Genomic DNA, 12,233 nt, shown 5'->3' on the forward strand with positions numbered 1-12,233 from the left:
TATGGCCCCAAAATATCTTTGGGATGAAATAATCTTAATCAAAATATATTTGATCAATATGATGCCGAGTAAAATTTTGAACTTCAAAACCCCTTTCAATATTTTCAAATTATTTTTTTTCAAATAATACTGTCATGCAATTTATTTCTAAGAATTTTTGTGCATACTCAAACCAAATCAAAGTAAACTTGAACCTAGAGAAAAAAGTGTTTATTGGCTATGCTCCCAGCAAAATATGAAAATTCAAAAATTACCTTAGACAATTTCTGAATAAAGTTAGTTAATTTATTGAAATTCAAAAACCGCTATGGGCAATTTTCAAATTTCATATTTATGTAATTCTCTCTAAAATCTTACATTCTGCTATATAATATGTTCAAATTTCATATTTAATATAATATCCCTTGTGTGGGAGGGGAGGAAGAAAAAGAAAGATGCCATCCAATATTTTCAAACTTCACAAAATTTAGAATTTTTATTTTCATATTTCATACCAAAAACTATTTTAACTTCAAGAACCTCTTTTAGAAACTACAAGTTCAAATTTACAAGCTATGTTAAGATCTGAAAATTTTCAAATTCAATAAAATAAAGCAGTTATAGCAGGTGATAAGGATGTAAAACTCTTTGATCTTGTTTATTTTAGAAAGAAAAATCTTAGAGAATAGTCAAATGATCATCAAGACTACCATGAATTTGAGGATCCATCAGGTCATAATAATTCTAATCCTATCCAACCTGTTCAATCTACTAATAAACATGTCCTTGATGATTCTGACCCACATATTGCTATTAGAAAAGGTAAAAGGTCATGTACAAATGATCCCATTTCAAAATTTGTGTCGTATGAAAACTAATCTCTTTTGTTTAGCTTTTACTTAAGAAGGGACAAAAATATAAAGTCCAAAAGACGTACAAGCTACTGTGTGGGTTCTTGAGTGGAAGGAAACTATCTTGAGGAAATGAGAGCCCTGAAGAAAAATTTAGACATGAACAAGAATATACTTGCCTAGAGGAAAGACAACTATGGGGGTGCAAATGGGTGTTTACTGTCAAGTATGAGGCAGATGGATCTATTGAGAAATACAAAGCTAAGTTAGTTGCTAAATGTTCCACTTAGACTTATGGTATTGATTACTCAACAACCTTTTCCCCTGTTGCAAAGTTAAACACTGTTAGAGTTCTTTTGTCACATTAGTTGCAAACTTAGATTGGCCATTACAACATCTAGATGTAAAGAATGCCTTTTTAAATGAGAATTTGGAGCAAGTTTATATGGATGCATCCCAGGGTTTGGTTAGCTTAGTTGCTTGGTTAGTTCTCAAAATGGAGGGATAACAAGTAGTTACACCAATCCATAATAATGGCTTAGGATTTACTATCAAATCTAGACTAGTTTCTACTCATTCTCTAAAATCAGGGCTGTTCTTGACCTTTTTGGGACCCTAGACGAAATAGAAAATTAGGGCCTTTAAAAAAATTATAAAATATAATAAACAAAATAAAAACATATATTAATAATTTTATTAAAATAATACGTTTTTTTAAGTGGCTATAATTTTTTCTAATAAAATTATAAAAAAAATATTTTTTCATTCAAACAACTCCTATATTATAATTAACTACAAAAACACAAAAAATATAAAAAATGAGTTCTCTGAACATTCTGAGATGCAAAATCATTAATGATAACATTAACATTAATGTTTTCTAAAAATTCTTTATCGATTGATAAAATTGTGAGACCATTCAACGATTATTGTAACATTGATGACCTTAGGTAGGTTTTGATTAACTTTAACTCTAAAAAACTTCTTTCAATTGATGATATAGTCATCAGGACTGTAAAAAAAATTCTATAAGTAATTAAAACATTTAGATAACAATCTGTAGATTTTACAAACTTAATAACTTTAATTTTTTGGAGAAAACTAAAATTCTCCATGAGATTTAATGTTAAGAATAGTAAAATTTTGGAATTAAATGAAGTTTTGAGTTTACAAAAGTCAATGAGTCGACTACGTTTATAGCAAGTGAGGTGCGAAGAATTAAAAGGTCTCTTTTATTTTTTTCAACTGCAAATTGTAAGAACTAAAATTTTTTTCAAGTAAAAGTAGGACACGATTTTTACTTTGGGCCCTCTTTTAAGCTTGGGTCCTAAGTAATCGCACCTCTAAACTACCCTTAGAAGCCTGTCTAAAATATGTATTCTTTTGCTATACTCACTCCCAAAAGTGGTGGGTATAAGCGTTATTCTTCCACTCATTAAATCTCCTTGTAATTCTTCTCCATGCTCACAATTTTCCCACCAATGAACTCTATCTCTTATTTGCCCTATGACCATGCTCCACAAGTACATTAGCATTGATATCATCAATCTCTACCTCCGTAAGCCCAACAATACACCTACTTACTTGCAACCAGACTGATGATGCTTCCATTGATCGTCACAGTTTTTTATCTACCCAAGTTTCCTCTACTCATTTTGTTACATTGAGTTATCATCATTTATCTTCTTTCCTCTCTTTCTTGCCTTTTGATGTAGATGATCTTCCTCATCATGTTTGAATATGCATGGTTGATAGAATGTGTGCATTGCAGCAAAATAGTACCTAGGATCTGGTTCCTCTTCTTCCTAGATAATTTGTTGTTGGCTGTCAGTGGGTTTTTATCGTTAATGTTGGTCCAAATGGCCAGGTTGATCGCCTCAAAGCTAACCTTGTGGGTAAAGGCTACACTCAAATATATGGCCTTGATTATGATCATACTTTCTCTCGTCCTTTGTGGTGACCTATAACATGCAAAGGTAAAGAGGAGCTTGTGGCGGGAAAGTTTGTTACGCCTTCAGAACACATGGCAATTGATCTAGGTTTAATGGAAAGAAGGCAAGGCTCTCGTGTGAAGAAAACCAGTATTAAGCTTAAGAGATTTCAGTTGAATTAGTGTGTGTGAGGTAACTTTCTATCTGAATTCCTTTGATTCCTATCTAAAAATTCTCTGTGATAACTTTTTGAATTCATTCTTCTACACCTGCTTTAGGTGTCTTCTCTGCAAAATTTTTCTGGAGGCCATTTTGGATGCACAAATACGAAGCTATAGCGTCACTTGTAGATTCTGTTTCAATTTGAATTTCTTCTTTGTAGTAAGATTTGAGAAATCAAATTTGCTGTACCAAATTGTTGAAAATTCAATACAAACTTCTGTCACGTTTCATTGGTGCTTTCATTGATATCAATGGCTGACACTCGTCTCAAAACGCTGCAAGACCAAATTATTACTCTTACGAGCTGGATGAATGGTCAAATTGAACGAGATCAGATTCAACATGATCTTCAGGCTCAGTTTCAAAAATCACAGCATGATCGCTTAGATCTAATGCAACAATCGATAGATATATTGATTGCGAATAGTGTTCAGCACAATGATAGTTCAAACTCAGACGGTGATCCTCCGCATCAAACCTTGCCTTTGAACGTTGTTCCACCAGTGGAAGACATTTCTCTTGGATTTCCCCATTTTGATGGTTTTACTCCGGTGCTGGAATGGATCTTTAAAGCGGAGAAGTTCTTTTCGTATCACAATACTACAGATGCTTCGCGTGTTGATATTGCTGCTATGCATTTTGACAAGGATGTTGTTTCATGGTTTCAGATGTTACAGAAGTTAGTTGTGGTCTCTACTTGGTTAGAATTGACTAAGGCTCTGGAATCTCAGTTTGGACCTTCACCATTTGACAATCTTATGGCTGAGCTTTTCAAATTGCAACAAATAGGTTCTGTTTCTGAGTATTATTTGCAATTTATGTCTCTTGCAAATCGTTCCTTTGGTCTTTCAAAGGATGCATTTCTTAATTGTTTCATCAGTGGTTTAGACCCTGATATTTGACGTGATGTGATTGCTATGACTCCTTCTACTTTGTTGAGAGCTGTTGCTTTAGCGAAATTGTATGAAAAGAAGTATAATCCTGCTGTTAAGATTACCAGAAGTAATTATGTTTAATGTTATTCTCATTTGTCCTCTAATACAAAAAAATACTGTTCAAGCAAAATCTGTTACTAAGACACAACTTCCACCTCTATTGCCTACACCACCTGGTCCACTGTTGAAAACTTCAACTGTGAAACGTATCAGTCCTGCAGAGATACAATTGCGGAGGGAGAAAGGTGTTTGTTATTTTTGCGATGATAAATTTACATTTAATCATCGATGTCCTAATAAGCAGTTGTTGTTGTTACAAGTGGGGGAGGAAGAGTGATAAATCCATATTTTACCATGTTTTTAGCATAGTTTTTGGTTAATAATTAGGAAAATAGTTTTAAAATAAATTTGAAAAGATCACACAAATTAAATAATTAGTATAAATTGTTGTTTTGTTGAAATATTAAAAATTGTTTAGATTTTTTGTAGGAGTTCATGTAAAAGATAGAAAGTTGTTGAAAGTGCTTAAAGAAAGGATTAAAAGCTGAAATTAAAGAAGAAAAGTCAAAGAATCAAGCTTGAAGAAATCCTAAGAGCTGGGCGTTACAACTCCAAGTGATTGGTGTTTGAACGTGGAAAGAAGAAAATACAGCACTGTGTCTGCATGGCTACTCTGAGTGATGTGTGTTAACACTCCAGCAACTGTAACTGGATAACTGCTATTGCGTTGAAACGTATATCACTTGGAGCTTTGGCGCGCAATAGAGAGTGGCAACTCATAACAGATGGCGTAGCAACGCAGAGCTGAGCATATGGAAGAAGCGTTCATTGAAGTGATGTGCGTTGAAATGCACATCACTTGAAGCCTTGGCGCGCAACTGAGAGTTGAAACTCACATCACTTGCAGCCAAGGCGCGCAACTGCGTGCCTTCACTCCCGTCACTGCGTATTTTGGCGCAAAACTCTGCAATTTTTATAACTTCTTCTTCTCTCCAATTCTGGACGTTTGGAGCTTTTGTATCACTTTTAGAAGATTCCAGAATACTTGGGGATAACTAACTTTCAGAATTCCAAGGGTTAAGTCGAAGAATTAGAGGAACTCTATAAATAGGAATTAGAAACTTAGAAAATGGGCTTTTTGTCATTTTTTAGTTTTTGGTATTCAGTTGTAACCGTTTTAACTTCCAAGGGAAGTCAGAGGGAGAAGAGAGGAGCGACTTTTGTTCTTCTTTGCTAGAGGAATCTGGGAGAAGACAAAGTTATGGAGATGGCTCTCTGCTTTTCATCTTCTTTTCTTCTTGCTTCTTTTCATTTCATTGTAATGTGTTTCTAACTCTTTTTGTTAGGGATTTATGGATCTAGAATTGATATATTGATTTCGTTTTGACTCTAAACTTTGAGTATTTGATTTGATTGAGGAATTAATTATGTGTTTACTTGATCTTTGAATGGAAATTCAATTGATTAATCAAAAAGTAACCTTCACTAATGGAAATTAGGTTTGTTGCTTGGATCTAAATTAATTCCCAAAACTATTGATTTTCTTAGGAATAAGTGATATTATTTTTGCAATCTTTTGATTCTAATTCGTAATGCAATATTGAACTAAATTTGGCCTAAGAAATTAGGGAGATTTGGTTGAATATTAGGACGAATTGAGGAATCAATCTTTGGTTATTGTAAAGAGAAACCGATTGTCAATCAATTAATTGCTTGAATGTTCAGAGGCAGAACTTAATTGATATTGATATTCTAGTGAAATAAATTCCTAACTTTTCTTCCATTCATAATTCATTCAAATATTACAAATTAACATTCTGTTTTTAACAATATCTCATTTCTTTAATTCTGAAATTTATTTTTTTGCATATTGAAATCTGTTCAATGAATTGTTTGGTGCAAATGGTTATTATCTTGTGAATTGGTGATTAAAAATAAGATCCAAGAGGATGATACTTGGGACTCAATTTGATTTTCACATTTTATAACTTGCTACAACTACCTAGTACACTTGCTAGTAGTGAATTACACGATTTAAGTACTACGATAGAAAATGTGTATCAAAGAGGTTGCTAACCCTGGTGATTCATTACCTCTTGATATTCCTGCCACTAATCCAGTTATTCATGACGACCATCGTCTTTCTTTAAACGCCTTAAAGGGAGGCATTGGTATTGGTACCATTCGATTCCTGGCTTATGTGGACAAACTTCCAATGACAGTTTTAATTGATGGTGGCAACTTGATAGGTTTTTACAACCTTGCATTGCTAAGTTTTTAAAGTTGCCTGTTGAACCAGCTACTAAGTTCAAAGTGATGGTTGGTAATGGCAATTATATGACTGTTGAAGGATTAGTAAAAAAATTGAGAGTGCAGGCTCAAGGTAATGTGTTCCATTTACCGGTGTTCTTATTGCCTATCTCTAGAGTTGATTTGATTCTTGGGGCTAGTTGGTTGAAGACTATTGGTCCACACTGCAAAGGGATCAGGATTTCGGTCCTGCTCATGCTCAGTTACATCATATTCGAAAAATGATTTCTACTGATGCTATTGCTGAAATTTATAGCATGCAAGTGATTGTAGAGACTTCAGTTACTTTTTCCTTACCAGATCTTCTAGTTGACATGGAGCCTGAGCTAGCTTTGTTATTACACAGTTATGGTGAAGTGTTTTCTACTCCTACGAGTCTTCCTCCTCAAAGGTCTCATGATCATTCCATTCCTTTGATAGAAGGATCTTAGCCTGTTAAAGTCAAGCCATACCAGTATCCTCATAGCCAGAAGATTGAAAGATTAGTGGCTGAAATGATTGATGAGGGAATTATTCAGCCCAGTAAAAGTTCTTTTTCTTCACCAATTATTTTGGTAAGAAAGAAAGATGGTTCCTGGAGAGTTTGTACTGATTATAGAGTTTGAATGCCATAACCATTAAGGATACTTTTCCTATACCTACTGTTGATGAGTTAATTGATGAGTTGTATGGTGCATCTTATTTTTCCAAGTTGGACTTAAGATTCGGATATCACCAGATTTTGCTTAAACTAGAAGATAGATGTAAAACTGCTTTTAGAACTCATATGGCCATTATGAATAGTTAGTGATGCCTTTGGGTTTGATAAATGCTCCAGCCACTTTTCAAAGTTTGATGAATGATATTTTTGCTGGCTTACTTCGCAAATTTGTTTTAGTATTCTTTGACAATATCTTAATTTACAGCTCTAATTGGAAGGAACATTTACATCATTTGGAGGTTGTGCTGAATATTCTTAAGCATCATAAACTCTATGCTGGATTTTCTAAATGCTGTTTTGGTGTAACAAAGATTGAATATTTGGGTCATACATTATCTGGTGATAGAGTATCTATGGATTTGAGCAAGTTGGAGGCTGTTAAAAACTGGCCAGAACCTACTAATTTGAAGTAGCTTAGAGGATTTCTTGGCCTCACCGGTTATTATAGGAGGTTTGTTCAATTTTAAGCTAATATAGCAGCACCTCTTATGGATCTATTGAAGAAGGATTCTTTTAAGTGGAATATTTCTGTTGCTAGTGCTTTTCTGAAATTGAAGGAGGCTATGACTTCTGCTTCTGTCTTAGCTATTCCCAATTTTCAGCTATGATAAATGCTTTCCATACTTGGTCCTACATTGTAATTCATGAATGATAATTGAGACTTTTGAACTATTCATTGAGAGAATTTACTATTATTAAGTTCATTTTATTCATATTTCAGGAAAAAGGACTAAGAAGTGAAAGCTTAAAAAAATGTTGGGAATTGAAGGCAGAAAGGAAGTAGAGATATACACAGGCAGGTACACGCCCGTGTATATGAGTGTGTATCTCACTGGATGCATAAATCAAGCATACATTCAAGCCAGAGATATACACGGGCAAGTACACGCCCATGTATATGAACGTGTATATTATTGGTCGCGTCAATTGAAAGGCATCATCCAAACCAGAGATGTACACGGTCAAAGTACATGACCGTGTACATGGGCGTGTACTTTTCAAGGTAAAAGGTAATTTGTTGAAGGCTCAACTGTATATGAGGCAGCAGGCTAACAAAAAAAGGAGAGATTTGCAGCTACAAGTGGGTGATTTGGTTTTAGTCAAGTTGCAACCTTATCAACAACATTAAGTTATTTTAAGAAGAAATCAGAAGTTGAGTTTACGTTATTTTGGTCCTTTTAAGGTGATTAGGAAGATTGGAACAATTGCTTATGAATTACAGCTTCCTACTATTGCTCGAATTCACCCAATTTTCCACATTTCCTTACTCAAACCTTTTCATGGTGCTTCTCAGACCCTTATGCTCCCTTACCATTAAGTTCCAATGAGTTTGGTCCATTAGTTCAGCCTATGGAGATTCTTGATAAGCGAACTGGTCATAGAGCTGGTAGTGCAGTTCCTCAAGTTCTGGTACGCTGGGAGTTATTTGAAGCTGATGCTGCTGTTTGGGAGGATCTGCAGGAGTTACAACTTTCTTATGCTCATCTCAACCTTGAGGACAAGGTTGTTTCCGATGGAGAGGGAAATGTAACATGCAAAGGTAAAGAGGAGCTTGTGGCGGGAAAGTTTGTTACGCCTTCAGAACACGTGGCAATTGATCCGGGTTTAATGGAAAGAAGGTGAGGCTCACGTGTGAAGAAAACTAGTATTAAGCTTAAGGGATTTCAACTGAATTAGTGTGTGTGAGGTAACTTTCTATCTGAATTCCTCTGATTCCTATCTGAAAATTCTCTTTGTGATACATTTTTGAATTCATTCTTCTACACCTGCTTCAGGTGTCTTCTCTGCAAAATTTTTCTGGAGGCCATTATTGGTGCACAAATACAAAGCTATAGCGGCACTTGTTGATTCTGTTTCAATTTGAATTTCTTCTCTGTAGTACGATTTGAGAAATTAATTTTGCTTGACCAAATTGTTGAAAATTCAATACAAACTTCTATCACGTTTCATGACCTCTTAGAATAAGTCTATATGAAGCAACCCTTTGATTTTGCTGCTTAGGGATGTTTTGGACGTGTCTATCGCCTACACAAAGATTTATATTGTTTGGAAGATATAGCAGGTCATTTAATAGTTTTGCATATGGAATTTGAAGCAACACCTTCTAGACATTATAATTATAATCATTTAACAGGTCATTTAACTCCTCTGCTAGAAGCATCTATTTGGTTGTCTATGTCAATGACATTATAATTAAGAGTAGTGATCATCATGGAATTTGAAGCAACACCTTCTTTAGCTTTTTCAAACAAAGGAACTTGAGAGACTCAAATATTTCTTGGGGATTGATGTTGTCTAAACATGCCGTTGTTATTTCCCAAACTTATATGTAATATATATTTTGGAAGAGACATAATTGATGAATGCAAAGTTTTTTGATACTCTTATGGATCAAAATACTAAGCTTATACCAAAGCAGATGGAGCTCTTTGACGATAATAGATGCAGAAAATTGGCTAGCAAATTAAATTATCTAACTATTACTCAGTTTGATATCTCACTTGCATTAAGTATAGTAAGTCAATTCTTTAACTCTTCATAGAAGAAATACGTTAAGGGAGCCTTAAGTAGAGGTTTTCTATGTGAAGACAAAATTCATACTTGAATTGAGATTACGATGCAGATTCGGCACATGTTCCATTGACAGAAGATCCACTTCAAGATATATTGTTTCTATTGGATATTGGAGGTAACTTGGTTTCTTAGAAAAGTAAAAAGTAAATTTTACTTGTAAGATCAAGTGCAGAAGCTGAGCCATACTTCAGCCAAGTGTGAGCTTATATAGCTTAAACAATTATTTCTAGAGTAAAATTTTAGAGTAAGCTCACGAATGACACTTATCTTTGATAATTAGATTGTCTTATCCATTGCTTCAAACACAATGTTCCACAAGAGAACTAAATATATTGAGTTACTTTATTATTTTATTTAAAAAAGATTTTATTTAGAGATATTAACAAAAAATTTGTCAACTTTAACAAAAATTTATTAAGTTATTTAAATATTAAAAAATTAATATCATATGTGATATTATATATTATTATTTTTATTTTTAACTTTTTATTTTATTTTTTCTATACACATAAAAAAAAATATCACAAAAATATAAGAGACAACTAAAAAGTTGTCTCCCAAAATTGTTCAAGAAACAATATTATTTTTAAATTAACAATTTGGGATGATGAATGTTATTGAAAAGGGACTGACCATTCAGTTGGATTTTATTAAAAGAGAATTTTCATGCCCATTATTTTTAAAATTTTTTTAAGTAAAGTAAAATGGATTAAACTCGAAAGAAAAAAGTTTATCATTGCCTATTTATCCTAAGTTGACAAATTAGTACGTTAACACTATAAATAATTTTGAATTAAACGGTTCTCAAATAGTTACTAGGATTCTATTTTATTCTTTTCTTTTACAACTTTTGTTCTATCCTTCTAATAATTTGTGCCAAACTTCGTAATATTCTTTTTGTTTACACTTATATAATTCTAATCCATAAGAGTGAAGCTAAATCATTGAAACAACTATTCTAAATTCACCCACACGTAAAAGTCTTCCATGGCAAAATGGCTAAGAAATTGCCCTACATCATTCCTCCCCTCTCTCCCTACCTTGTCGCTATTAGAATCTCTACTCAAACTCAATCGCCTTTTAAAAAAAATAAACTCACTTATTTTAAACATAATTATATGAAAATATTAATAAATAATTTTTAATAAATGAATTCAATTAATTCGTACGTCAATTGGAGTTTGGCTAAAAGTTTTTTTTTTTTTCAAAACTTTCTTGACCATGCTTTGATTAGTCTCAAAAGTTTAAAATTTCAATATATATACATGTATATGTATGTACGTTGAAAAACATTATCTAAAGTTCAAATGGGACATGAAGTTAATAATATTGTATAAATTCTTCATCATGTTAAAAGGAGTTAGAAAGAAAATCAAGGAAAGCTACATCATAAATATCTGAACATTTTAAGCTTGTCGCCAATTTCTTTCTAACTCCTTTTAAAATAGTAAAGAACTTATGCAATATTTTTAACTTCATCACTTAAATGTTAAATAATGTTTTTCAATTATTTAAGTGACTCTTCATCTTGCTATTCTAATAATACCTAAGACTGGAGAGAAATATTGAAAAAGTGTTTTTTCTTAAGTATTGGTTATATGCATAAATAAAAATTAGCCATGTCATAAATAAAGACAAAACCAACTCAAACTCAATCATATCTATACCATCTCTTGACGCTCTTCCTCAAATGCAAAATGAGTAGGTTGTCCAACTGATAGGCGGTCCAAGTCAGAATATTATGTCCATTAGAAAGAAATTTGATTTCTTGGAAGAGTAAGAAGTAGAATATTGTGACTAGGTTTGGTCTAAAGCTTGAATAGTTATGGCTCTCCCCACATTTGAGCTCATACAATTAAAACACCTCCCAGAGCTGCGCTTTGGAACCAACTTGAGAGTAGAAAAAAAGATTGAAAACTTGTTTCTCTAATTGATTCAGACTGTACAGAGGGTATACAAACATAGAGGAATAAGGAGAAGCCTAAATAAGAAAAACATGAGCTAACTCCGATATGATCTTAGTTATATAATATACAATAAATCTCCAAAGCATAGACTATTTCCATAAACACAAATCAAATTTGACATAAATAAGGACAAAACTAACTCAAACTCAATCATATCTGTATCATATCTCTTCAGATATCGCCATACTTTTTTATATTTCTGCAATAATAATGAACAAAGATAAATATGTATTTTTTACTTCTAATAATTATTTTTCTCTATAGTTTTTCTATCGCTTTTTAAGTTCATCTTCTAGGAATATAGAAAAGAACCAAAATGCTACAGAAGGGGTCACTTTCCTCATAAATATATGATGTTCCTGTTGGAGATGGATCCAAAAAGTTTACCCTTACCCTTTACAATACCCACTATTATCACTTTTCTATCTCTTGTAAAATAGTATTAGCGTAACTTAGAGCTTTTTCTTCCATTCTTTTTTAATTTAAAGGATTGTGAATTTGATTTTGGGTTATATTTATAGACTCTATATAGAAGTCCGAGGAAGAATCCTAACACCAATCCTATCACTAAATTTCATTTGCCAATTTTACTTATGTCACACTCATAATTTTTTTTCTTCCGCCTAGTCCTTTACTATAAAACGCAATAATCTAAAACGACAATTACAATAAAATTATAAAACCCAATAATTCATAATAGCTTGACGAAAAGAATATAAACGGTGAGAAGTTTTAGTAAATTTATATCACTTATTTATACTTTT

This window comes from Abrus precatorius, unplaced genomic scaffold (assembly GCF_003935025.1).
Source record: "Abrus precatorius isolate BTA unplaced genomic scaffold, Abrus_2018 Scaffold11, whole genome shotgun sequence".
Classification (NCBI taxonomy): domain Eukaryota; kingdom Viridiplantae; phylum Streptophyta; class Magnoliopsida; order Fabales; family Fabaceae; genus Abrus; species Abrus precatorius.